This window comes from Eleutherodactylus coqui, chromosome 5 (assembly GCF_035609145.1).
Source record: "Eleutherodactylus coqui strain aEleCoq1 chromosome 5, aEleCoq1.hap1, whole genome shotgun sequence".
Taxonomy (NCBI): Eukaryota; Metazoa; Chordata; class Amphibia; order Anura; family Eleutherodactylidae; genus Eleutherodactylus; species Eleutherodactylus coqui.
This window is the reverse complement of record NC_089841.1, coordinates 194577014-194604539: the sequence shown is the minus strand read 5'-3', so window position 1 is coordinate 194604539 and position 27526 is coordinate 194577014. Positions and strand designations below refer to the sequence as shown.

The window sequence follows — 27526 nt, the reverse complement described above, 5'->3', positions numbered from 1 at the left end:
ATATGCCCACTGATGCCCAGCCGGCACATGCGCTGAGGCGGGCAGAAATTCTGCGGGAAATCCCACTGTGGAATTTCTGCCCGTGTGCAGGAGGCCTAAAATAAAGTAGTGGTTTTTGTTGCTTTTCCATTGCATAAACGTTTTACATTCTCTTGAAAATCCACATTTGTTGATGTTTTTTTAATAAAATTTGCCAGTGTAACCTATCATGGCAGTAATGGAAATGACATATGAATGGTGGCACAGATTCAGATATAACAATCAAGAAAAAATATTGACATTGTGGCCTCATTCATATGGGCAACAAAGTCGCCAGAAGTAGTCGCGTTGCTACAATGCTACATACAACGTATGTATGTGAAGCCCATGCTTTCCTATGTGTTACTTCACACGTGCAATGTTTTGTAGCATGCAACAACTTGACACAAAAACCTAGCAGGTTCAGCGATATGCCTGCAACGTGTGAGGTTTTGTAGCCCATGTTTCCCTCTGGATCCTCCTTGTCTGTTGCATCATATCTAGAGATGAGCGAGTACCAAAATTCTCGGGTGCTCGTTACTCGAGACGAACTTTTCGCGATGCTCGAGGGTTCGTTTCGCGTAACGAACCCCATTGAAGTCAATGGGCGACCCGAGCATTTTTGTATATCGCCGATGCTCGCTAAGGTTTTCGTTTGTGAAAATCTGGGCAATTCAAGAAAGTGATGGGAACGACACAGCAACAGATAGGGCAGGCGAGGGGCTACATGTTGGGCTGCATCTAGAGTTCACAGGTCCCACTATTAAGCCACAATAGCGGCAAGAGTGCCCCCCCCCCCCCTCCCAACAGCTTTTACTTCTGAAAAGCCCTCATTAGCAATGCATACCTTAGCTAAGCACCACACTACCTCCAACAAAGCACAATCACTGCCTGCATGACACTCCGCTGCCACTTCTCCTGGGTTACATGCTGCCCAACCCCCCCCCCCTGCACGACCCAGTGTCCACAGCGCACACAAAACTGTCCCTGCCCAGCCTTCAGCTTCCCTCATGCCACGCCACCCTCATGTCTATTTATAAGTGCGTCTGCCAGAGGAGAAGCAGGCACACACTGCAGAGGGTTGGCACGGCTAGGCAGCGACCCTCTTTAAAAGGGGCGGGGCGATAGTCCACAATGCTGTACAGAAGCAATGAGAAATGCAATCCTGGGCCACCTCCATCTGGAGCTGCACACGTGGGCATAGCAATGGGGAACCTATGTGCCACACACTATTCATTCTGTCAAGGTGTCTGCATGCCCCAGTCAGACCGTGGTTTTTTATAAATAGTCACAGGCAGGTACAACTCCGCAATGGGAATTCCGTGTGGACCCACAGCATGGGTGGGTGCCAGGAAGCCACCGGTGGTACATAAATATATCCCATTGCATTGCCCATCACAGCTGAGGTAATAAATTCATGTTTAATGCAGGTGGGCTTCGGCCCACACTGCATGCCCCAGTCAGACTGGGGTTCTTTAGAAGTGGACACATGCAGTTACAACTCCCTGTGGACCCACGGCATGGGTGGCTCCCTGGAACCCACCGGCGGTACATAAATATATCCCATTGCAGTGCCCAACACAGCTGATGTTACGTGAGCTGTAATGCAGGAGGGCAAAAAATTAATTTGATTACACTGTAGGCGAGGGCCCCCAAAAATTGGTGTACCAACAGTACTAATGTACCTGAGAAAAATTGCCCATGCCCAACCAAGAGGGCAGGTGAAACCCATTAATCGCTTTGGTTAATGTGGCTTAATTGGTAACTAGGCCTGGAGGCAGCCCAGTAAAAATAAAAATTGGTTGAGGTGAAAGTTTCAACGCTTTAATGAGCATTGAAACGTATAAAAATTGTTTAGAAAAATTATATGACTGAGCCTTGTGGGCCTAAGAAAAATTGCCCGTTCGGCGTGATTATGTGAGGTTTCAGGAGGAGGAGCAGGAGGAGGAGGAGGAATATTATACACAGATTGATGAAGCGAAAAGGTCCCCGTTTTTGATGGGGATAGAGAACGATGCTTCCATCCGCGGGTGCAGCCTACGTATTGCTTAGGTATCGCTGCTGTCCGCTGGTGGAGAAGAGAAGTCTGGGGAAATCCAGGCTTTGTTCATCTTGATGAGTGTTAGCCTGTCGGCACTGTCGGTTGACAGGCGGGTACGCTTATCTGTGATGATTCCCCCAGCCGCACTAAACACCCTCTCTGACAAGACGCTAGCCGCAGGACAAGCAAGCACCTCCAGGGCATACAGCGCGAGTTCAGGCCACGTGTCCAGCTTCGACACCCAGTAGTTGTAGGGGGCAGAGGCGTCACGGAGGACGGTCGTGCGATCGGCTATGTACTCCCTCACCATCCTTTTACAGTGCTCCCGCCGACTCAGCCTTGACTGGGGAGCGGTGACACAGTCTTGCTGGGGAGCCAGAAAGCTGTCAAAGGCCTTAGAGAGTGTTCCCCTGCCTGTGCTGTACATGCTGCCTGATCTCTGCGCCTCCCCTGCTATCTGGCCCTCGGAACTGCGCCTTCGGCCACTAGCGCTGTCGGATGGGAATTTTACCATCAGTTTGTCCGCCAGGGTCCTGTGGTATAGCAACACTCTCGAACCCCTTTCCTCTTCGGGTATGAGAGTGGAAAGGTTCTCCTTATACCGTGGGTCAAGCAGTGTGTACACCCAGTAATCCGTAGTGGCCAGAATGCGTGTAACGCGAGGGTCACGAGAAAGGCATCCTAACATGAAGTCAGCCATGTGTGCCAGGGTACCTGTACGCAACACATGGCTGTCCTCACTAGGAAGATCACTTTTAGGATCCTCCTCCTCCTCAGGCCATACACGCTGAAAGGATGACAGGCCAGCAGCATGTGTACCCTCACCAGTGGGTCAAGCTGTCTCTTCCCCCTCCTCCTCATCTTCCTCCTCCTCCTCCTCACCGCGCTGAGATATAGACAGGAGGTTGCTCTGACTATCCAGCGACATACTGTCTTTCCCCGGCTCTGTTTCCGAGGGCAAAGCGTCTGCCTTTATGCTTTGCAGGGAACTTCTCAAGAGGCATAGCAGAGGAATGGTGACGCTAATGATTGCAGCATCGCTGCTCACCACCTGGGTAGACTCCTCAAACTTTCCAAGGACCTGGCAGATGTCTGCCAACCAGGCCCACTCTTCTGAAAAGAATTGAGGAGGCTGACTCCCACTGCGCCGCCCATGTTGGAGTTGGTATTCCACTATAGCTCTACGCTGCTCATAGAGCCTGGCCAACATGTGGAGCGTAGAGTTCCACCGTGTGGGCACGTCGCACAGCAGTCGGTGCACTGGCAGATTAAACCGATGTTGCAGGGTGCGCAGGGTGGCAGCGTCCGTGTGGGACTTGCGGAAATGTGCGCAGAGGCGGCGCACCTTTCCGAGCAGGTCTGACAAGCGTGGGTAGCTTTTCAGAAAGCGCTGAACTACCAAATTAAAGACGTGGGCCAGGCATGGCACGTGCGTGAGGCTGCCGAGCTGCAGAGCCGCCACCAGGTTACGGCCGTTGTCACACACGACCATGCCCGGTTGGAGGCTCAGTGGCGCAAGCCAGCGGTCGGTCTGCTCTGTCAGACCCTGCAGCAGTTCGTGGGCCGTGTGCCTCTTATCTCCTAAGCTGAGTAGTTTCAGCACGGCCTGCTGACGCTTGCCCACCGCTGTGCTGCCACGCCGCGCGACACCGACTGCTGGCGACGTGCTGCTGCTGCTGACACATCTTGATTGCGAGACAGAGGTTGCGTTGGAGGAGGAGGAGGAGGGTGCTTTAGTGGAGGAAGCATACACCGCCGCAGATACCACCACCGAGCTGTGGCCCGCAATTCTGGGGGTGGGTAGGATGTGAGCGGTCCCAGGCTCTGGCTCTGTCCCAGTCTCTACTAAATTCACCCAATGTGCCGTCAGGGAGATATAGTGGCCCTGCCCACCTGTGCTTGTCCACGTGTCCGTTGTTAAGTGGACCTTGGCAGTAACCGCGTTAGTGAGAGCGCGTACAATGTTGCGGGAGACATATTCGTGCAGGGCTGGGACGGCACATCGGGAAAAATAGTGGTGACTGGGAACTGAGTAGCGTTGGGCCGCCGCCGCATCATACTTTTGAAAGACTCCGTTTCCACAACCCTATACGGCAGCATCTCCAGGCTGATAAATTTGGCTACGTGCACGTTTAATGCTTGAGCGTGCAGGTGCGTGGCGGCGTACTTGCGCTCAAACACTTGCGCTAGCGACGGCTGGACGCTGCGCTGACAGACATTGCTGGATGGGGCTGAGGACAGCGGAGGTGAGGGTGTGGGTGCAGGCCAGGAGACGGTAGTGCCTGTGTCCTCAGAGCAGGGTTGGATCTCAGTGGCAGGTTGGGGCACAGGGGGAGAGGCAGCGGTGCAAACCGGAGGCGGTGAACGGCCTTCGTCCCACCTTGTGGGGTGCTTGGCCATCATATGTCTGCGCATGCTGGTGGTGGTGAGGCTGGTGGTGGTGGCTCCCCGGCTGATCTTGGCGCGACAAAGGTTGCACACCACTGTGCACTCTCAGTGAAAAACTGCCAGACCTTTGAGCACCTCGGCCTCTGCAGGGTGGCATGGCGCGAGGGGGTGCTTTGGGAAACAGTTGGTGGATTATTCGGTCTGGCCCTGCCTCTACCCCTGGACACCGCACTGCCTCTTGCAACCTGCCCTGCTGCTGCCCTTGCCTCCCCCTCTGAAGACCTGTCCCCAGTAAGCGTAGCAAACCAGGTGGGGTCAGTCACCTCATTGTCCTGCTGCTCTTCCTCTGAATCCTCTGTGCACTCCTCCCTCGGACTTACTGCCCTTACTACTACCTCACTGATAGACAACTGTGTCTCATCGTCATCGTCCTCCTCACCCACTGAAAGGTCTTGAGACAGTTGCCGGAAGTCCCCAGCCTCATCCCCCGGACCCCGGGAACTTTCCAATGGTTGGGCATCAGTCACGATAAACTCCTCTGGTGGGAGAGGAACCACTGCTGCCCAATCTGAGCAGGGGCCCGAGAACAGTTCCTGGGAGTCTGCCCGCTCCTCAGAATGTCTCATTTTCATGGAGTGAGGAGGCTGGGAGGAAGGAGGAGCAGCAGCCAGAGGATTCTGAGTTGCAGCAGTGGACGGCGCAGAACTGTGGGTGGACGATAGGTTGCTGGAAGCACTTTCTGCCATCCACGACAGGACCTGCTCACACTGCTCATTTTCTAATAAAGGTCTACCGCGTGGACCCATTAAATATGCGATGAATGTGGGTACACCAGAAACGTGCCTCTCTCCTAATCCCGCAGCTGTCGGCTGCGATACACCTGGATCAGGAGCTCGGCCTGTGCCCACACCCGGACTAGGGCCTCCGCGTCCTCGGCCGTGCCCACGTCCTCTAGGCCTACCCCTACCTCTCAGCATGCTGTATTACCAGTAATGCAGAAACAGAACGCTGTAATTAAATGTGCCGCTTATTGGCCTGTGGTTGGAGGCTGACTTCGCTTACGGAACGCCAGGAAATAATTTGGCGCAAGCCTGCTGTAACACTTAGCTGGCTGCGTATGATTTTGTAGAACTACTACACCCAGCACACACAGACCCAGAACACTGAGCACAGTGACAGGCAGGCCAAATAGATTTGTTGCCCAATATTTTTTAGAAAAGGCCCACTGCCTATATTCAATCAATAATGTGTCTTCTGTCCCTGCCTCCACACTTCTGTCCCTGGACTATGTCACAGTACTGCAGAGTGTTGCACTGTTAACTGCAACACAGCTGTGATTTCAGAGCCCAGACAGAGCCAGGAAATAATTTTGCGCAAGCCTGCTGTAACACTTAGCTGGCTGCGTATGATTTTGTAGAACTACTACACCCAGCACACACAGACCCAGAACACTGAGCACAGTGACAGGCAGGCCAAATAGATTTTTTGCCCAATATTTTTTAGAAAAGGCCCACTGCCTATATTCAATCAATAATGTGTCTTCTGTCCCTGCCTCCACACTTCTGTCCCTGGACTATGTCACAGAACTGCAGAGTGTTGCACTGTTAACTGCAACACAGCGGTGATTTCAGAGCCCAGACAGAGCCAGGAAATAATTTGGCGCAAGCCTGCTGTAACACTTAGCTGGCTGCGTATGATTTTGTAGAACTACTACACCCAGCACACACAGACCCAGAACACTGAGCACAGTGACAGGCAGGCCAAATAGATTTTTTGCCCAATATTTTTTAGAAAAGGCCCACTGCCTATATTCAATCAATAATATATGTCTTCTGTCCCTGCCTCCACACTTTTGTCCCTGGAGTGTGTCACAGAAGTGCAGAGTGTTGCACTGTTAACTGCAACACAGCAGTGATTTCAGAGCCCAGACAGAGCCAGGAAATAATTTGGCGCAAGCCTGCTGTAACACTTAGCTGGCTGCGTATGATTTTGTAGAACTACTACACCCAGCACACACAGATCCAGAACACTGAGCACAGTGACAGGCAGGCCAAATAGATTTTTTGCCCAATATTTTTTAGAAAAGGCCCACTGCCTATATTCAATCAATAATATGTCTTCTGTCCCTGCCTCCACACTTCTGTCCCTGGAGTTTACTGCAGGGCGCAATGCTCTGCACGGCCGATATACCAAAAAAAAAAAAATGTGCAACACTGCAAAAAGCAGCCTCCACACTACTGCACACGGTTAGATGTAGCCCTAAGAAGGACCGTTGGGGTTCTTGAAGCCTACAATAACTCCTAACACTCTCCCTATAGCAGCTCCAACACGATAGCACTTTCCCTCAGCTATGTCAGAATGCATCTGTGGCGAGCCGCGGGAGGGGCCGATTTTTATACTCGGGTAACACCTGATCTCGCCAGCCACTCACTGCAGGGGGGTGGTATAGGGCTTGAACGTCGCAGGGGGAAGTTGTAATGCCTTCCCTGTCTTTCAATTGGCTAGAAAAGGGCGCTAACGTCTCAGAGATGAAAGTGAAAGTAACCCGAACATCGCGTGGTGCTCGTTACGAGTAACGAGCATCTCGAACACGCTAATACTCGAACGAGTATCAAGCTCGGACGAGTACGTTCGCTCATCTCTAATCATATCCCATGAAAACGCAATTTTTATGCGGTGTGATGCAACTTTGACAGTAGGAAATCCTATTGTCAAAGCCATAGCATGAGCCCTAACTGCAGAAAAAATACACATAAATCAGCTAAGAAGTGCTGTCAGCCCGACCATGTCTTCTTCCCGGTCACCGACACTTGTCTTCTTCTCTTCTGGCCAGGGATTGAAAATTTCCCGCCTCCTGGAAGCGCTGGCTGTGATTGTCTGGCGCTTACCTGTCAGGGTAAAATTCTAAGTACAGCACCAATCAGGCCCACCCCACTTGCCCCGCTGCCGGCGGTAAAAAGAGACACCACACGGAGGTCTGGTATAGTTTCTCATACGGGGACATGGCTGCGCTTCTCCCTTTATTACAGATTACATGAGATCTTATACCCTTTGTCTCATCACCAGCAATGGGTGATGGGCTCATAACCATATATGGGAAGTCCGGATTTCCGGCCTGAGACAGTGAAAATTATGTACATAGTTGAACATCTTGATATCTTGCTATGGCGCCTCTGGAAAAACAGCCAAGTACGCGTCCTTGTGTCTGGTTTTAAGATACATTTTGTCTTCGCCTGGCAAGGCCTTTGGAATATCTGATGTAAGGCGACATATAAGTTTTCTCATTTGGAATTGAATAGAACTTGCATACAGGTATAAAAGCATAAAAAAACATTTGGCAATATATACATATACCCTCACAAACTCCCCTAAAAAACTTATATGGAGATCAAGCATCAGACCTTGCACTCTTCCTCGGTCGTCTCTCCCTTGCGTCAGGGTTTCTCCACTTGCCCGTAAGTCCCTACTCCTAAAAGGGAGGGATCCCTACCTCACCTCAGAAGGAGGCCATGGATTCCCTGGGCTTATTTCCGGGCATCCATACCCTCTATCTGTACGAGTTAACACCCCGCAAGGTGTGCCCTCGCCGGAACCTAAGGTCTTCTGCACTGTCCCTAGGCATATGGGAATTCCACTGACAGTCCATCTTAGGAGACTGAGGCGGCGCGGTACTAGTACATCTCTCCATTCTTCTCGTAACGTACGTGGTTGGCATTATCGGAACTGGCCCTTCATCTTTTTCAAACAAGGGAAATTTTGGTCACATTATCCAGTCCCTTACTCATACTCTTTTTGATCAAAGGGATAATACACATAATACACGTACAGGAAATTACATACCCCACCTCTTTCTGCTAAAATCATATCCAGGGCCACTCTAGGGCCATGGATGCAGTGGGCCCTAACTGGTCAGCTAACCCTTGTAAAGCATGCCTGGTGTAGTTTACAAACCTCTGCTGATTGTAATAGATATAATTCATCCAATCTACATTATTATTAACAGTGCCAAAAGCAAATAAGGACTCAAAACTTGCTTTAACCTGATCTCTAGAATTAAATTAATCTCGCACCCCCCCTTGGCACTCCTCTTGCATCTATGTGTACATGTGGATTAAAGTTACCACCTGGAGCGTCAACGTCTCTCTTAGCACGATGCGGTGTTGGATTCTCACCCTCAGTGTAGGCTTCATATTGCACATTTGATTGTATTAATTTGTTCTGAAACAGGGGGCTAGTGTACAGTAGTCAAAGGTGTGTGTTAGAGGAATTGTACCACATTATAGCATGTAAAGGATATGCAGGATCATTAGTTTTTTCAGTGTGAAGTGTGGATCCAAGTGGGCTTTCCTTCAAGCTTGACTGCAGTTGGCGTGGTGAACAACATCTGGTAAGGACATTTAAACCGGGTTTCTCTCTTAAACTTTTTCACATAGACCCTGTCACCTGGTTTCAGATTGTGACACTCATCTGTAGGACCTGGGAGAAAAGCAGAGACTGCAGAATGCATTATTGACAATTCCTTGGAGAGGCCTATGACAAAATTAACAGGAAAATCATTCCCCAAACTCAGCTACTGTGGCATGTACCCTCCGGAGAAAAAGAAAAACTAATGGGAAACACTCAATTCAAAATTTACCCATTTTCTTCATTGCCTTTTGTATCTACTTTCCCCCTACTCCGTGGATGGTAGGGTGTGTGAAAAGCCTGGAATATACCCAAAGCAGACATGATGTGTTGCATTATTTCACCTGTGAAGTGTGTACCTTTGTTTGACTCAATCACTTCCGGTACCCCGTATCTGCAGATTACCTCATTCATGAGCTTCTGTGCGGTTACCTGCTTATTTACTTTGGTAACAGAGTAGGTCTCCAACCTGAAAAACATCAACAACAACAAGCACATATTCATGCTTCCCAACAAGTAGGAGCTGAGTGTAGCCAATTTGCAATCCCTGAAATGGGTAGAGTGGTCTAGGCAAGTGTTATGTGGCAAATTTACTTCTGCCCTGTTGCTTACGGCAAAGATCATGCAAAATTGGACAAATGATGCAGCAGCTACAGAAAACCAAGGAGCCACCCATCCTCGTTCAAGCGTCGACATCATTACTGCTTTGAGAGGTGCGTCTTTCCGTGCGTCAGCTGGGCCATCATGAGGCACAGGGATCGTGGTAGGCAAGTGCTGTTGACTGTTCGCCATACGCCGTCCCTTTTTAGTCCATTTTTCCTTTTCTTCCTTGCTGGCTTGTAACTGTAAAGTCCTTAGCATATCAAAGTCCAAATTTTTATCAAAGTCCAAGTTTTTATCAAAGTCCAAAGTTATTATCAAATTCTTCTTTTCTTCTTTTCTTCCATGGCTTCAGGGCCGCTGCTTTTGCTGTGTGGCCTGTGATGGCATTGCCTCTTGCTTCTCCGGTGTAGGAATTGGTGTGAGCTTTCCACCTTGTCAGGTAGAAGTAGGGTCTCCATGAGACTGCACCGCTGCATCATTCTTAATTGGCTGTCCTGCTGAGGTAAAAAACTGTCTGGCCTTCCATGTTGGGCCGTAATCATGAGCTATGCCAAATGCATACCGGGAGTCAGTGTAAATGTTTGCCGTCTTACCTTCTACCACTCTACACGCCTCAGCGAGGGCTTTTAGTTCCGCTTCTTGTACTGCGACATGCGGAGGCATTCTGCTTTTAGGACATCTTGTTGTGGAACCACTGTATATCCAGTGTGGAGTCGTCAATCACCCTGGTACCATCTATAAAAAACAACTCAAAATATGCATTATTAACAAGGGCTTTTGTAACTTTTTAAAACTTAAATTTTCTTGTTGTATCAATGCTAGACAATCAGGCTGGTATTCTATTTCAAAAAGATCAGAACCTTGTTGCAAAAAATTTAAAAATTTAAAAATGGCTTGCAAAAATTTTTTAAAAATGGCTTATTTGCAATACCTAGATCACCTATGCCTTCTCCTCCCCCCCTTTGAACCCGGGTACGCAATTGGAAGAATAGTAGCCGGGTTCAAGTTAGTACAACATTGTAAAAAGATTTGATGGATGCAGATAAGGCCTGTAAAATGTTAGCACCAATAACAGAGACATGAGTTACATCAGGGAAGAATAACCTACAAAACATCTATTAATATTGGAAATGTGAGATCCCTTTAAGTGAATTCATTATTAGTCTGTTCCTGCCTGCAATGTCTTATCAAATTTGAGACAGGAGAAAAAACAAAACAAAAACTTTTACTAGCTGCTCAAGATCCTCACCCCCTCCCTTGCCGAGAAGGGGGATGAAACATTACGTACTATTACATCATCTAGCTCCACCCCTTCGATATTGGCTCCTTGCGTCTTTCTTCACAGCTCATTTCAGCTTAACAGTCTACACGTCCACATCTCAACCAAGCCAAGTCCCATGCATGGGGGGGGACTTTTATCCCCAGTCATTACCTGCATCACACACTCACCACAGCCCAAACACGGGTCACTAACTCTCATCCATCCATGCTCTCAAGTTTGCTCCGTCACCCCCTATTGAAGGTGTCCCAGTACATGCAGATGCACAGACAAAAAAGGTTTGACAAACATACATACATCAGTTGAAAAACATTGAGGTGAGTGCTATAATGTTATAAAGTACATGATTCTATTGAGATGAGATTGTGAATGAGCGCTATCTTTGACAAATTATGTCAAAAAATTTGAAAAAAAATTATGAAAAACAATTTGCTGAGTGACTGAGACATTCTATCTTTCTTATTTACTGAAACTATTATATGCCGTATTAAACACTGAAGTATTTTAGAATGCGTGACCCTGAGCTTAGAGTGAATCTGAAAGCCCCCACCTTTTCAAAACATCTCTTATCTCTCTACGAATATGAAACACAGACTGAATTGTTTTAGCTTAACTATTCCCTGCATTTGAACTCATAATTAACACATATCCTGGGACCTTGCAACATTCATTTTCAACCCCTGTATAAGTAAGAATATACCTTAGAAATTGCTATATTTCCTGCCTACTAAGACAGTATAATTAATTAAATTCATTTCAAGCCTTCATTCCTTTACAGCAAGCAAAGATATTATCCAGGGTTATTATTGCATTTTCTCTCGCTTCGTTATCTCTTGACCTTGAAAACTAAACACAAGCTCGCAGCTACATGTCAACAAAATCTTCTCTTCTAAAAGCAAGCTCAGTTAACTATTTGCACATACAGTATATACATATATACACACATATATATATCTATTATCTATCTTGTATTATACACCTTTTCTTCTTTCTCTCTGTCAACAAATCACATGCATTGTAACTTTCTTCTCGACTTTGCTTGTTCCTCTTATTTCTCTCCCCTACCTAACTGCCAATGTAACCTTCAATAGACACTCTCCCGACACCCTCTTGATCACTTACTGTACTTTTCAACATTTCACTTACGGATACTTTCTTAAACAAATAATGTGTACATACAACTTTCTCTGACTGTCTCTCTCTCTCCTCCTCCTCCAGCACTTTCTAGCAAACCTTGATCTTCCAAGGCACCTCTCGGTCCTAAAAACCTCCTCCCAGACACCATTTTTGTAATCTACCGTGTGGGTCGATGTCACACATTTTCATAAGTTTTCTTACATTCTACAAATTCATCCACACGGCGGCAGCCCTTGAGGGGCTCTGTCTTCTTTAATAAGGTCTTACGCATATTAGAACATCAACAACAATAATAATAATAACACGCTCCATAGAGTGCATCCTTCTGACCCGAATTGTCAGCCCCTTATATATGGCAAAACAACCGAAGGCATCTTCTTCTATGGAACCAGTCCCAAAGAGTGCATCCCTCTCCTCAGCTAAACCATCAACAACTAAACTAAACTAAAACCGAGGGTCTCTTCTTCTATGGGACCTGTCTCACAGAGTGCTTCCCTCTCCTTAGCTAAACCATCAACAACTAAAATAAACGAGGGTTCCTTCTTCTGTGAGACCAAATGAAAAGAAAAAGAGAAAAAAAAAAAAAAATTCTGCAGATACAACAAACAACCTTCACTATTGCCAAAACGCTACGGACTTCAACAACAAATAGACTACAGACTAGTTTCTGGGTGACCGATTGGTGCGCATATCACGGTCAGTGGTCCATGACGGCAAACCCGGAGCCCACACGAGTTACCGTGTAGAACTCTTAACCCAACTCGTCCGGTCACAAACCACAGATAGTCAGTCCTGCTGCAAGACTCTCAGCGTAAAACACAACACAAATATATGCTGGTCTTACCTGGAGTTCTGTGAGTTGATCAGGCTCGGTTTGCAGCAGGACGGCTTCTCCGTGGCGTGGATCCGGGTGGAATGCGTTGTAAGCTCCGGTGTTTTACCGCCCCACGTTCGGGCGCCAAATTGTCAGGGTAAAATTCTAAGTACAGCACCAATCAGGCCCACCCCACTTGCCCCGCTGCCGGCGGTAAGAAGAGACACCACACGGAGGTCTGGTATAGTTTCTCCTACGGGGACATGGCTGCGCTTCTCCCTTTATTACAGATTACATGAGATCTTATACCCTTTGTCTCATCACCAGCAATGGGTGATGGGCTCATAACCATATATGGGAAGTCCGGATTTCCGGCCTGAGACAGTGAAAATTATGTACATAGTTGAACATCTTGATATCTTGCTATGGCGCCTCTGGAAAAACAGCCAAGTACGCGTCCTTGTGTCTGGTTCTTCCTTTGCTGGGTTTTAAGATACATTTTGTCTTCGCCTGGCAAGGCCTTTGGAATATCTGATGTAAGGCGACATATAAGTTTTTCTCATTTGGAATTGAATAGAACTTGCATACAGGTATAAAAGCATAAAAAACATTTGGCAATATATACATATACCCTCACATACCCAATCACAGCCAGTGCTCGATGAACCAATCACAGACATTCATTGAGTGCTGGCTGTGATTGGCTAAGCATCAGCCAATCATAGCTAGCACTTCCAGGAGGTGGGAATTTTTCAATCCCAGGCAGAAGAGAAGAAGAAGATCAGTGCTGGGGACCCAGGAAGAAATCTGCAGCGGAGCCACGGACAGTGATGTATACCTTTTTTTAAAATTTCTTTCTTCAACTACGTCTGATTTTCGAGGTAGGGCTTATATTTCAAGCCCACCTCCCCCTGAAAATCCTTGCATGTGGTGATACAAACTCGTGCGACTTTGTAGCACCACATACGGCTTTGTAGCACTACAAAGTCGCAGTATCACCGCGAGAAACCGCAGCGATATCACATGGACAAGCAATGTGATATAACAGCAATTTTCTCGCAGCAATGCCGTGTCGCCCGTGTATATGAGGTCTATAGTTTACTTCCAAGTTAACTTATCAATTCACTAGAGTTGCCAAACATGTGTTTTACGCATTGTTCACACGGGCTACAAAATCTCGCTACAAAATCATGGCTATGTTTTGTAACCTGAAAGAGCCCATTGGAAACCCTGGGCTTCACATACATGCGTTTTGTCGCAATGATTTTGTAGCCAGTGTGAACGAGGCTCTGAATGATTGCATCTCTTTTACAATGAATTAATTAACAAGTTATCACAGATGCTGCTTCTGCAGCAAAATAATAGTATTTAAATGATTTATTTATGAACTTTCATGCCACTAAGTTTTCGTAATAGTATCTATCACTGTGGTAGCTCCCGCTATAATACCACAGTAAAATGCACTCATACAAAAACTGAATACAAACCATCCAGGAAGTCTGTTCTATCCGTCCCAAATAATGCCAGAATTACAGCTTTGTTGTCACCTCAACTCTCCAAAAATAGTGTAATAAGTGATCAAAAACTTGTATGTGACACACTGACAGATATGGCAGTCGACAAAGTTTTGCTAAATAGTTTGATGTTATATAAATAATGAACCCCCAAGCAAAACAAAAATCTGTCATTTTATGCATTTTTAATGCAGAGAAATTTAATTTGCAGCAGAAAATTGACACTGTCCCTGATACAGTACATAAGACTATGACTGAGTTTTAGTAATAGGATATATCACAGTGGCCGTACCAGCTCCCGCTATAGTACACCGTGATAACTGCCTATACAAAATGTATTATTCAGAAATGCTTTATTCCCCTGTGTAGCCTTTTTATATAACAAACCACATCCTCCTTTATTATGGCACACCAGACATCCGTCTTTTTGATATTATAACGGTCATATGATATGCGCTTCCGTTTATTTTCTCATCGTATAAAAATAACAAAAACAAAACACTCTATAGCTTTCTAGCAATGCAGATGTGTTCACTGAAAACAAGTTCTGGTCTGCTATGAAGGATTTAAAGCAGCATCCAGGTATGGGTTCTAAAGACAGGAAAATATAATGGTTTATGCATATAATCTTATATCCATGTTGTATGGATCCATAATACATGACCATATACCTCTTTGGACCTAAATTTACACTGAATGGTCACTTTATTAAAGTCACAGGCCCTTTAACCTTCAGAGTTTTCCCTTATGGAAATTAGACAAGTGACACCAGAGTGCAGCATTGAGCAATCTGAGTGACTTTGAACAAGATATGACCTTTAGCCAGGGCCAGTATTTCAAAACCTTGTGAAGCTTTCTTGTGCAATGTTGTTGAAAGTATACTGAAAACTGTGTGATTGAGAAAAAACATCTAACAAAAGTACAACCAAAAGGGTCAGAGAGGATGTCTGGAATCAGTCAGGTTGGCAACAGTCAAGCAAATTAAAGCAGAATACAATGCTGGTGTTCCAATTGACCTACACAAAAATACATCTTGGCACTCCTAAGCACGGATGCGCTATAACAGCGGACAACTAGTTTGTCAATAGACCAGCGGCCGGGCTGAAGCACTCATTTATAATATTGGCATGGAAATGTGTCCACAATATTTTGTCAAAGTGCCCAAAGGCCATCTCTGAAGCATATAGCATGGGGAACTTGCAGGATTATTTTCTCACAAAGATTTTGAACCAATCTATGACCAATTATTTACAGATGTAAGATTTAGATTTCGGATGTAATACATTTTCCTTTGATAGGACTGTTTCCGTCAGATCTGTGGTGACCAAAAATTGCACGTGACTCAAAGTTGCTGTCTTACGACTTTCATTATTTCCTATAGGGAGAACAGCTGTATACAGTCTGTAAACAATTTCCAAATTTTCAACCATAAAGCAATTTCTACAACAGCCAGAAGGTCACATGCGGCTTTTTTCCTTATAAAGAATAGTGGAGGTTGAATACAACTGGTCAAGGACAGGAAAGCTTCATATCTTCCCCAAGCTCTGTTGATTTCTGTACGAGTAATGTGGATTCAATATAATTCAATTTGGATACCAGTAGTGAATGGTGATTGTATTAAAATGCAGACATGTATAAATATACCCATTTTCATAGCTATGTCTGCTAACAGGACTAACATGACTTGCACTTAAAAAATGTGACCCTCAGACATTGTTTGGGAATCAAAAGCATAAACGAGAACTCAATCAGAGGACAATAAGACATTTGCACTCCATATCAATCAACTGCTCCACTTATTTACTGGTACAGTTGCTACCCTCCTCATATTATTGGTTTTGCTTTCTACCTCTTGCCTTATTTACCTTCACTATTGCTGTGTCATTTGGTGAAGGAATATATGACTCTTCAGATATTCTTTTAAACCATGGCTGATGAAGAACCTTAGTAGTCTCCAAAGCTTGCTAGTTGTCATCTCTGTCATCTCGCTGTGTGTTAATTCTGATGACTCTCAATTTCTATCGTTTCAAATCAAACAAATTGTTATGGGATAATAAGGTAATTAGGTTTTTGCTATGGCATTCATTACTGTGGTAGCCGCTAGCGTAGTACCACAGTGAAACTCATTTGTGCAAAATCTTAATCTCAGCCATCTAGGAAATTTCTCTTCCTAACCAGAGAATCTGACAAGATTTTTAGTCTGAACTGTGTACGCTCAGTCTTGACAAACCACATCCCCTGAGCAGTCACTGCGTACTGATTTACAATTATCCCTTCATTATGATAGATAAAGATGTATAAAATCTGACTGAGAACACCTTTTGGTGGTAATGGTAAGGAACAGTAGGGATCCCATGATTACTATCTTGGATCCTGAGCTCCAGCGAGCATCTCTGTACTGCTCTGTTCAGCAACTCACAGGTGATGGCACATTTCTGACAGCCCTACCCAGTCACCCTAGCCAACCTCCAAGGTACGACGCTCGGTGCTAAAAAGGTTGATGAGGCTGACTATTATCTAAACTGGTTCTAAATAACAGAATGAATTACATTTTATTCATACATTTGAATACATTTGAGTGGTTGTTCTTCCATTTTATCTTTTATTTGGTGTTTTTTTTGGAACATGATCAATGGATGAGGATGGTGTGATATGGGGTCTCAGGTTATTTAACAATATCTTCAGGTGTAGGTCCATTTATGCAATTCTAAATGGCTTTTTGAAGGCTACCACAATGCTGATATGACCCTTGGTGAAAATGAGTTTCACACCCCTGACCGAACCATCTAAAATGAAGAATGATGCAACGTTGGAAATAACATTCATGAATAATTCCTTGTTTTGTGTCTATAGCTGCTGTTCAGATCTACGCATTAAGTTCAATGAAAGAAACTAAATAAAAAAGCCTTCCCTTAAAATAAATAAATAAAACATTGATTTTCATTCTAATAAATGTTTTTTTGCAATAGTGTAAACAGACACACTGTACTCCAAGTAATGGCTCCTGCACACGGGCGGATTTGATTTGCAGAATCCAGGGGCCGGCAGCTGCCCCCGTATTCCGCAGCAAATACCACCCATATCCTCCTATGGAGACCCGCTGCTTCCTGCACATGTGTAAAATTTCCGCTCATGGCAGAAAAATCGTTATGATGCTCCATTCTGTGTGGATTTCTGCACCGATGGCTTCTATTGAAGTCAATGGAAGCTGTCTGCCCTGCGACCTTTCTGCAGTGCTCACTAGCGACGGCGCAGCTTTATATGTATCTGTGTAACTCTTTTACAATGAAATAATTAAGTTTTCACAGATGCTGTTTCTGTAGCAAAATATTAGTATTCGAAGGATATATATATATATAACTTTCATGCCACTAAGTTTTTGTTATTGCATGTATCACAGTGGTAGCCGTAGCCGCTATACCATCACAGTAAAAAGCATTCATACAAAAACTGAATACCAACCATCCAGGAAGTCTGTTCTATCCATTCCTAACAAATCAGCTCATCTGCTCCACATGATATTCTGCACACAGATGAAAACCTCAGAGTGCAGTCAGGTTCAACAATCTAGCAGCAATACACATGAAATATGAAAAATGCTGCTGTTCACAATTCTTCATCATATTTCCCCCATAGAGATCAATGGATAATATAAAAACTGCTGCATAATCAACAAATAGAGTAATAGAAACAACAAATAGAGTAATATCAACTACTAGAGTAAAATAGAGTAAGGTCTCTTGTAGACAGCCGCGTCAGTTCCTGCTGAGAAAATTCTCGCAGGAGGATGCGATCTGTGCCCCTGCCGTGACCACCTTGGCTCACCTTCTCCTGGCGTCTTCTCCGCTCTGCTATATGCCCGCTGACGCCCAGCCGGCACATGCGCTCTGGCGGGCAGAAATTCTGCGGGAAATCCCACTGTGGAATTTCTGCCCGTGTGCAGGCGGCCTAAAATAAAGTAGTGGTTTTTGTTGCTTTTCCATTGCGTAAACGTTTTACATTCTCTTGAAAATCCACATTTGTTGATGTTTTTTTTAATAAAATTTGCCAGTGTAACCTATCATGGCTGTAATGGAAATGACATCTGAATGGTGGTACAGATTCAGATATAACAATCAAGAAAGAATATTGACATTGTGGCCTCATTCATATGGGCAACAAAGTCGCCAGAAGTAGTCGCGTTGCTACAAATCGAATGTATGTGAATCCATGCTTTCCTATGTGTTACTTCACATATGGAATGTTTTGTAGCATGCAACAACTTGACACAAAAACCTAGCGGGTTCAGCGATATGCCTGCAATGTGTGAGGTTTTGTAGCCCATGTTTCCCTCTGGATCCTCCTTGTCTGTTGCATCATATCCCATGAAAACGCAATTTTTATGCGGTGTGATGCAACTTTGACAGTAGGAAATCCTATTGTCAAAGCCATAGCATGAGCCCTAACTGCAGAAAAAATACACATAAATCAGCTAAGAAGTGCTGTCAGCCCGACCATGTCTTCTTCCCGGTCACCGACACTTGTCTTCTTCTCTTCTGGCCGGGGATTGAAAATTTCCCGCCTCCTGGAAGCGCTGGCTGTGATTGTCTGGCGCTTACCCAATCACAGCCAGTGCTCGATGAACCAATCACAGACATTCATTGAGGGCTGGCTGTGATTGGCTAAGCATCAGCCAATCATAGCTAGCACTTCCAGGAGGCGGGAATTTTTCAATCCCAGGCCAGAAGAGAAGAAGAAGATCAGTGCTGGGGACCCAGGAAGAAAGCTGCAGCGGAGCCACGGACAGCCCGTCTTGGTGATGTATACCTTTTTTTAAAATTTCTTTCTTCAACTACGTCTGATTTTCGGGGTAGGGCTTATATTTCAAGCCCACCTCCCCCTGAAAATCCTTGCATGTGGTGATACAAACTCGTGCGACTTTGTAGCACCACATACGGCTTTGTAGCACTACAAAGTCGCAGTATCACCGCGAGAAACCGCAGCGATATCACATGGACAAGCAATGTGATATTACAGAAATTTTCTCGCAGCAATGCCGTGTCGCCCGTGTATATGAGGTCTATAGTTTACTTCCAAGTTAACTTATCAATTCACTAGAGTTGTCAAACATGTGTTTTATGCATTGTTCACACGGGCTACAAAATCTCGCTACAAAATCATCGCTATGTTTTGTAACCTGAAAGAACCCATTGGAAACCCTGGGCTTCACTTACATGCGTTTTGTCGCAATGATTTTTGTAGCCCGTGTGAACGAGGCTCTCAATGATTGTATCTCTTTTACAATGAATTAATTAACAAGTTATCACAGATGCTGCTTCTGCAGCAAAATAATAGTATTTAAATGATTTATTTATGAACTTTCATGCCACTAAGTTTTCGTAATAGTATCTATCACTGTGGTAGCTCCCGCTATATAGCCACAGTAAAATGCACTCATACAAAAACTGAATACAAACCATCCAGGAAGTCTGTTCTATCCGTCCCAAATAATGCCAGAATTACAGCTTTGTTGTCACCTCAACTCTCCAAAAATAGTATAATAAGTAGAGATGAGCGAACACCAAAATGCTCGGGTGTTCGTTATTCGAAACGAACTTCCCGCGATGTTCGAGGGTTCGTTTCGAATAACGAACCCCATTGAAGTCAATAGGCGACCAGAGCATTTTTGTATTTCGCCGATGCTCGCTAAGGTTTTCATGTGTTAAAATCTGGGCAATTCAAGAAAGTGATGGGAACGACACAGCAACGGATAGGGCAGGCGAGGGGCTACATGTTGGGCTGCATCTCAAGTTCACAGGTCCCACTATTAAGCCACAATACCGGCAAGAGTGGGCCCCCCCCCTCCCAACAACTTTTACTTCTGAAAAGCCCTCATTAGCATGGCATACCTTTGCTAAGCACCACACTACCTCCAACAAAGCACAATCACTGCCTGCATGACACTCCACTGACACTTCTCCTGGGTTACATGCTGCCCAACCGCCCCCCCCCCCTCCCCCCCACAGCGCACACCAAAGTGTCCCTGCGCAGCCTTCAGCTGCCCTCATGCCACACCACGCTCATGTCTATTTAGAATTGCATCTGCCATGACGAGGGACCGCAGGCACACACTGCAGAGGTTGGCACGGCTAGGCAGCGACCCTCTTTAAAAGTGGCGGGGCGATAGCCCACAATGCTGTACAGAAGCAATGAGAAATAGAATCCTGTGCCACCGCCATCAGGAGCTGCACACGTGGGCATAGCAATGGGGAACCTATGTGCCACACACTATTCATTCTGTCAAGGTGTCTGCATGCCCCAGTCAGAACGCGGTTTTTAATTGATAGACACAGGCAGGTACAACTCCCTATTGTGAAGTCCCTGTGGACCCACAGCATGGGTGGCTCCCTGGAACCCACCGGCGGTACACAGAAATATCCCATTGCATTGCCCAACACAGCTGAGGTAGTAATGTCGTGCTTAATGCAGGTGGGCTTCGGCCCACACTGCATGCCCCAGTCTGACTGGGGTCCTTTTCAAGTGTACAGATGTAGTAAAAACTCCGTGTGCACCTACAGCATGGGTGGGTGCCAGGAAGCCACCGGCGGTACATAGAAATATCCCATTGCATTGCCCAACACAGCTGAGGTAACGTCAGCTGTAATGCAGGTGGGCTAAAAATTCATTTGATTACACTGTAGGCGAGGGCCCACAAAAATTGCTGTATCAACAGTACTAATGTACATCAGAAAAATTGGCCATGGCCAGCCAAGAGGGCAGGTGAAACCCATTAATCGCTTTGGTTAATGTGGCTTAAAGGGGTTGTCCCGCGCCGAAACGGGTTTTTTTTTTTTTCAACCCCCCCCCCGTTCGGCGCGAGACAACCCCGATGCAGGGAGGTAAAGAAAGCTCACCGGAGCGCTTACCTTAATCCCCGCGCTCCGGTGACTTCTCTACTCACCGCTGAAGATGGCCTCTTCCTCCGTGGACCGCAGCTCTTCTGTGCGGTCCACTGCCGATTCCAGCCTCCTGATTGGCTGGAATCGGCACGTGACGGGGCGGAGCTACACGGAGCTACACGGAGCCCCATAGAAGACTGCAGAAGACCCGGACTGCGCAAGCGCGGCTAATTTGGCCATCGGAGGCCAAAAATTAGTCGGCTCCATGGAGACGAGGACGCCAGCAACGGAGCAGGTAAGTATAAAACTTTTTATAACTTCTGTATGGCTCATAATTAATGCACAATGTACATTACAAAGTGCATTATTATGGCCATACAGAAGTGTATAACCCCACTTGCTGCCTCGGGACATCTCCTTTAAGTGGTAACTAGGCCTGGAGGCAGCCCAGTGTAACGAAAAATTGGTTCAAGTTAAAGTTCCAAGGCTTTTAAGCGCATTGAAACTTTTAAAAATTGTTCAGAAAAATTATTTGAGTGAGCCTTGTGGCCCTAAGAAAAATTGCCCGTTCAGCGTGATTACGTGAGGTTTCAGGAGGAGGAGCAGGAGGAGGAGGAGGAATATTAGACACAGATTGATGAAGCATAAATGTCCCCGTTTTGGATGGTGAGAGAGAACGTAGCTTCCATCCGCGGGTGCAGCCTACGTATTGCTTACGTATCGCTGCTGTCCGCTGGTGGAGAAGAGAAGTCTGGGGAAATCCAGGCTTTGTTCATCTTGATGAGTGTTAGCCTGTCGGCACTGTCGGTTGACAAGCGGCTACGCTTATCTGTGAGGATTCCCCCAGCCGCACTAAACACCCTCTCCGACAAGACGCTAGCCGCAGGACAAGCAAGCACCTCCAGGGCATACAGCGCTAGTTCAGGCCACGTGTCCAGCTTCGACACCCAGTAGTTGTAGGTGGCAGAGGCGTCACGGAGGACGGTCGTGCGATCGGCTACGTACTCCCTCACCATCCTTTTACAGTGCTCCCGCCGACTCAGCCTTGACTGGGGAGCGGTGACACAGTCTTGGTGGGGAGCCATAAAGCTGTCCAGGCCCTTAAAGACTGTTGCAGTGCCTGGGATGTACATGCTGCTCGATCTCCGCACCTCCCCTGCTACCTTGCCCTCGGTACTGCGCCTTCTGCCACTAGCGCTGTCGGCTGGGAATTTTACCATCAGCTTGTCCGCAAGGGTCCTGTGGTATAGCAACACTCTCGAACCCCTTTCCTCTTCGGGAATGAGAGTGGGCAGGTTCTCCTTATAGCGTGGTTCGAGCAGTGTGTACACCCAGTAATCCGTTGTGGCCAGAATGCGTGCAACGCGAGGGTCACGAGAAAGGCATCCTAACATGAAGTCAGCCATGTGTGCCAGGGTACCTGTACGCAACACATGGCTGTCTTCACTAGGAAGATCACTTTCAGGATCCTCCTCCTCCTCCTCCTCCTCCTCCTCCTCAGGCCATACACGCTGAAAGGATGACAGGCAATCAGCCGGTGTACCGTCAGCAGCGGGCCAAGCTGTCTCTTCCCCCTCCTCCTCATCCTCCTCATGCTCCTCCTCCTCCTCCTCTACGCGCTGAGAAATAGACAGGAGGGTGCTCTGACTATCCAGCGACATACTGTCTTCCACCGCCCCCGTTCCAAGCGCAAAGCAGCTGCCTTTATGCTTTGCAGGGAATTTCTCAAGATGCATAGCAGAGGAATGGTGACGCTAATGATTGCAGCATCGCCGCTCACCACCTGGGTAGACTCCTCAAAATTACCAAGGACATGGCAGATGTCTGCCAACCAGGCCCACTCTTCTGAAAAGAATTGAGGAGGCTGACTCCCACTGCGCCGCCCATGTTGGAGTTGGAATTCGACTATAGCTCTACGCTGTTCATAGAGCCTGGCCAACATGTGGAGCGTAGAGTTCCACCGTGTGGGCACGTCGCACAGCAGTCGGTGCACTGGCAGCTTAAAGCGATGTTGCAGGGTGCGCAGGGTGGCAGCGTCCGTGTGGGACTTGCGGAAATGTGCGCAGAGCCGGCGCGCCTTTACGAGCAGGTCTGACAAGCGTGGGTAGCTTTTCAGAAAGCGCTGAACCACCAAATTAAAGACGTGGGCCAGGCATGGCACGTGCGTGAGGCTGCCAAGCTGCAGAGCCGCCACCAGGTTACGGCCGTTGTCACACACGACCATGCCCGGTTGGAGGCTCAGCGGCGCAAGCCAGCGGTCGGTCTGCTGTGTCAGACCCTGCAGCAGTTCGTGGGCCGTGTGCCTCTTATCTCCTAAGCTGAGTAGTTTCAGCACGGCCTGCTGACGCTTGCCCACCGCTGTGCTGCCACACCGCGCGACACCGACTGCTGGCGACATGCTGCTGCTAACACATCTTGATTGCGAGACAGAGGTTGCGGAGGAGGAGGAGGAGGAGGGTGGTTTAGTGGAGGAAGCATACACCTCCGCAGATACCATCACCGAGCTGGGGCCCGCAATTCTGGGGGTGGGTAGGACGTGAGCGGTCCCGGGCTCTGACTCTGTCCCAGCCTCCACTAAATTCACCCAATGTGCCGTCAGGGAGATGTAGTGGCCCTGCCCGCCTGTGCTTGTCCACGTGTCCGTTGTTAAGTGGACCGTGGCAGTAACCGCGTTGGTGAGGGCGCGTACAATGTTGCGGGAGACGTGGTCGTGCAGGGCTGGGACGGCACATCGGGAAAAGTAGTGGCGACTGGGAACTGAGTAGCCCGGGGCCGCCGCCTCCATGATACTTTTGAAGGACTCCGTTTCCACAACCCTATACGGCAGCATCTCAAGGCTGATGAATTTTGCTATGCGGACGGTTAACGTTTGAGCGTGCGGGTGCGTGGCGGCGTACTTGCGCTTGCGCTCCAACAGTTGCGCAAGCGACGGCTGGACGGTGCGCTGAACTACACTGGTGGATGGGGCCGAGGACAGCGGAGGTGAGGGTGTGGGTGCAGGCCAGGAGATGGTAGTGCCTGTGTCCTGAGAGGGGGGTTGCATCTCAGTGGCAGGTTGGGGCACAGGGGGAGAGGCAGGGGTGCAAACCGGAGGTGGTGAACGGCCTTCGTCCCACCTTGTGGGGTGCTTGGCCATCATATGTCTGCGCATGCTGGTGGTAGTGAGGCTGTTGGTGTTGGCTCCCCGGCTGAGCTTTGCGCGACAAAGGTTGCACACCACTGTTCGTCGGTCGTCAGGCGTCTCTGTGAAAAACTGCCAGACCTTAGAGCACCTCGGCCTCTGCAGGGTGGCATGGCGCGAGGGTGCGCTTTGGGAAACAGTTGGTGGATTATTCGATCTGGCCCTGCCTCTACCCCTGGCCACCGCACTGCCTCTTGCAACCTGCCCTGCTGCTGCCCGTGCCTCCCCCTCTGAAGACCTGTCCTGTGTAGGCGTTGCACACCAGGTGGGTTCAGTCACCTCATCGTCCTGCTGCTCTTCCTCCGAATCCTCTGTGCGCTGCTCCCTCGGACTTACTGCCCTTACTACTACCTCACTGCAAGACAACTGTGTCTCATCGTCATCGTCCTCCTCACACACAGAAAGTTCTTGAGACAGTTGGCGGAAGTCCCCAGCCTCTTCCCCTGGACCCCGGGAACTTTCGAATGGTTGGGCATCAGTGACGATAAACTCCTCTGGTGGGAGAGGAACCACTCCTGCCCAATCTAAGCAGGGGCCCGAGAACAGTTCCTGGGAGTGTTCCCGCTCCTGAGCAGGTGTCATTGTAGTGGAGTGAGGAGGCTGGGAGGAAGGAGGAGCAGCAGACAGAGGATTCGGATTTGCAGCAGTGGACGGCGCAGAACTGCGGGTTGACGATAGGTTGCTCGAAGCACTTTCTGCCATCCAGGACAGGACCTGCTCACACTGCTCATTTTCTAATAACCGTCTCCCGCGTGGACCCATTAATTGGGCGATGAATATGGGGACGCCAGAAACGTGCCTCTCTCCTAATCGCGCAGCAGTCGGCTGCGACACACCTGGATCAGGAGCTCGGCCTGTGCCCACACCCTGACTTGGCCCTCCGCGTCCTCGGCCACGTCCACGTCCTCTAGGCCTACCCCTCAGCATGCTGTATTACCAGTGATTTGATTTCACAGGCAGAAAATAAATTGGCGCAAGACTGCAAGCCAAATATATTTTTTTCCCTTTTTTGAAAACGAAAGGCCCCACTGCCTCTATTGAATGAATAATCTAAGTTTAATAACTGTGCTGTGTCCCTGCTAATGTGTCACAGAACTTGAGGGTAGCAGAGTTATTAACTCTGGCAGAGCAGGTATTTTTTTCCCAATTAAGGAAAGCAAATGGCGAAGCCAGCAGTAAACCGTAGCTGGGTGCATCTGATTTTTTAACGTTGTACACGCAGCTCACACGTGTCCACAGCCCTTAGGACGGACAGAGGCAGGACAAATAGATTTCGTTTCCCTTTTTTTACACCAAAAGGACCCACTGCGTATATTCAATGAATAATAACTGTGTTGTGGCCCTGCCTACACAATTCTTTCCCTGTAGTATCAATGGAGGGTGCAATGCTCTGCAGAGTCGATTTTGAGAAGAAAAAAAATATGCAGCACAGCTAACAGCAGCCTGGACAGTACTGCACACGGTTAAATATGGCCCTAGAAAGGACCGTTGAGGTTCTTGAAGGCTACACTCACTCCTAACACTCTCCCTGCCTATCCAACACTTCTGTCCCTAATGCCGGGTGCAACGCTCTGCAGAGGCGATTTTGAGAAAAAAAAAAAAAAGGCACTGCTAACAGCAGCCAACACACAGGTATTACTGGCCCTAATAAGGACCTTTGGGGTTCTTGAAGCCTACACTAACTGCTATTTCTCTCCCTACAGCAGCTCCGGTACCAGCAGCACTGTCCCTCATCTAACTCACAAGGCATCTGAGGCGAGCCGCGGGAGGGGCCGACTTTTATATTCGGGTGACATCTGATCTTCCCAGCCACTCACAGCAGGGGGGTGGTATAGGGCTTGAACGTCACAGGGGGAAGTTGTAATGCCTTCACTGTCTTTCAATTGGCCAGAAAAGCGCGCTAACGTCTCAGGGAAGGAAGTGAAAGTAACCCGAATACCGCATGGTGTTCGTTACGAATAACGAACATCCCGAACACCCTAATATTCGCACGAATATCAAGCTCGGACGAACACGTTCGCTCATCTCTAATAATAAGTGATCAAAAACTTGTATGTGACACACTGACAGATATGGCAGTCGACAAAGTTTTGCTAAATAGTTTGATGTTATATAAATAATGAACCCCCAAGCAAAACAAAAATCTGTCATTTTATGCATTTTTAATGCAGAGAAATTTAATTTGCAGCAGAAAATTGACACTGTCCCTGATACAGTACATAAGACTATGACTGAGTTTTAGTAATAGGATATATCACAGTGGCCGTACCAGCTCCCGCTATAGTACACCGTGATAACTGCCTATACAAAATGTATTATTCAGAAATGCTTTATTCCCCTGTGTAGCCTTTTTATATAACAAACCACATCCTCCTTTATTATGGCACACCAGACATCCGTCTTTTTGATATTATAACGGTCATATGATATGCGCTTCCGTTTATTTTCTCATCGTATAAAAATAACAAAAACAAAACACTCTATAGCTTTCTAGCAATGCAGATGTGTTCACTGAAAACAAGTTCTGGTCTGCTATGAAGGATTTAAAGCAGCATCCAGGTATGGGTTCTAAAGACAGGAAAATATAATGGTTTATGCATATAATCTTATATCCATGTTGTATGGATCCATAATACATGACCATATACCTCTTTGGACCTAAATTTACACTGAATGGTCACTTTATTAAAGTCACAGGCCCTTTAACCTTCAGAGTTTTCCCTTATGGAAATTAGACAAGTGACACCAGAGTGCAGCATTGAGCAATCTGAGTGACTTTGAACAAGATATGACCTTTAGCCAGGGCCAGTATTTCAAAACCTTGTGAAGCTTTCTTGTGCAATGTTGTTGAAAGTATACTGAAAACTGTGTGATTGAGAAAAAACATCTAACAAAAGTACAACCAAAAGGGTCAGAGAGGATGTCTGGAATCAGTCAGGTTGGCAACAGTCAAGCAAATTAAAGCAGAATACAATGCTGGTGTTCCAATTGACCTGCACAAAAATACATCTTGGCACTCCTAAGCACGGATGCGCTATAACAGCGGACAACTAGTTTGTCAATAGACCAGCGGCCGGGCTGAAGCACTCATTTATAATATTGGCACGGAAATGTGTCCACAATATTTTGTCAAAGTGCCCAAAGGCCATCTCTGAAGCATATAGCATGGGGAACTTGCAGGATTATTTTCTCACAAAGATTTTGAACCAATCTATGACCAATTATTTACAGATGTAAGATTTAGATTTCGGATGTAATACATTTTCCTT

The 27526-nt window shown here is 47.1% G+C and overlaps 2 gene segments (V, D, J or C); both read right to left on the bottom strand.

Annotated features, from left to right (window-relative positions):
• Window positions 1-14500, bottom strand: part of LOC136628219 (Ig mu chain C region secreted form-like) — a 135835-nt gene extending 121335 nt beyond the window's left edge. Inside the window, exon 1 of the C gene segment in view lies at window positions 14490-14500.
• The window catches only part of LOC136628917 (Ig mu chain C region-like), a 392658-nt gene that overhangs the window by 270191 nt on the left and 94941 nt on the right, over window positions 1-27526 (bottom strand).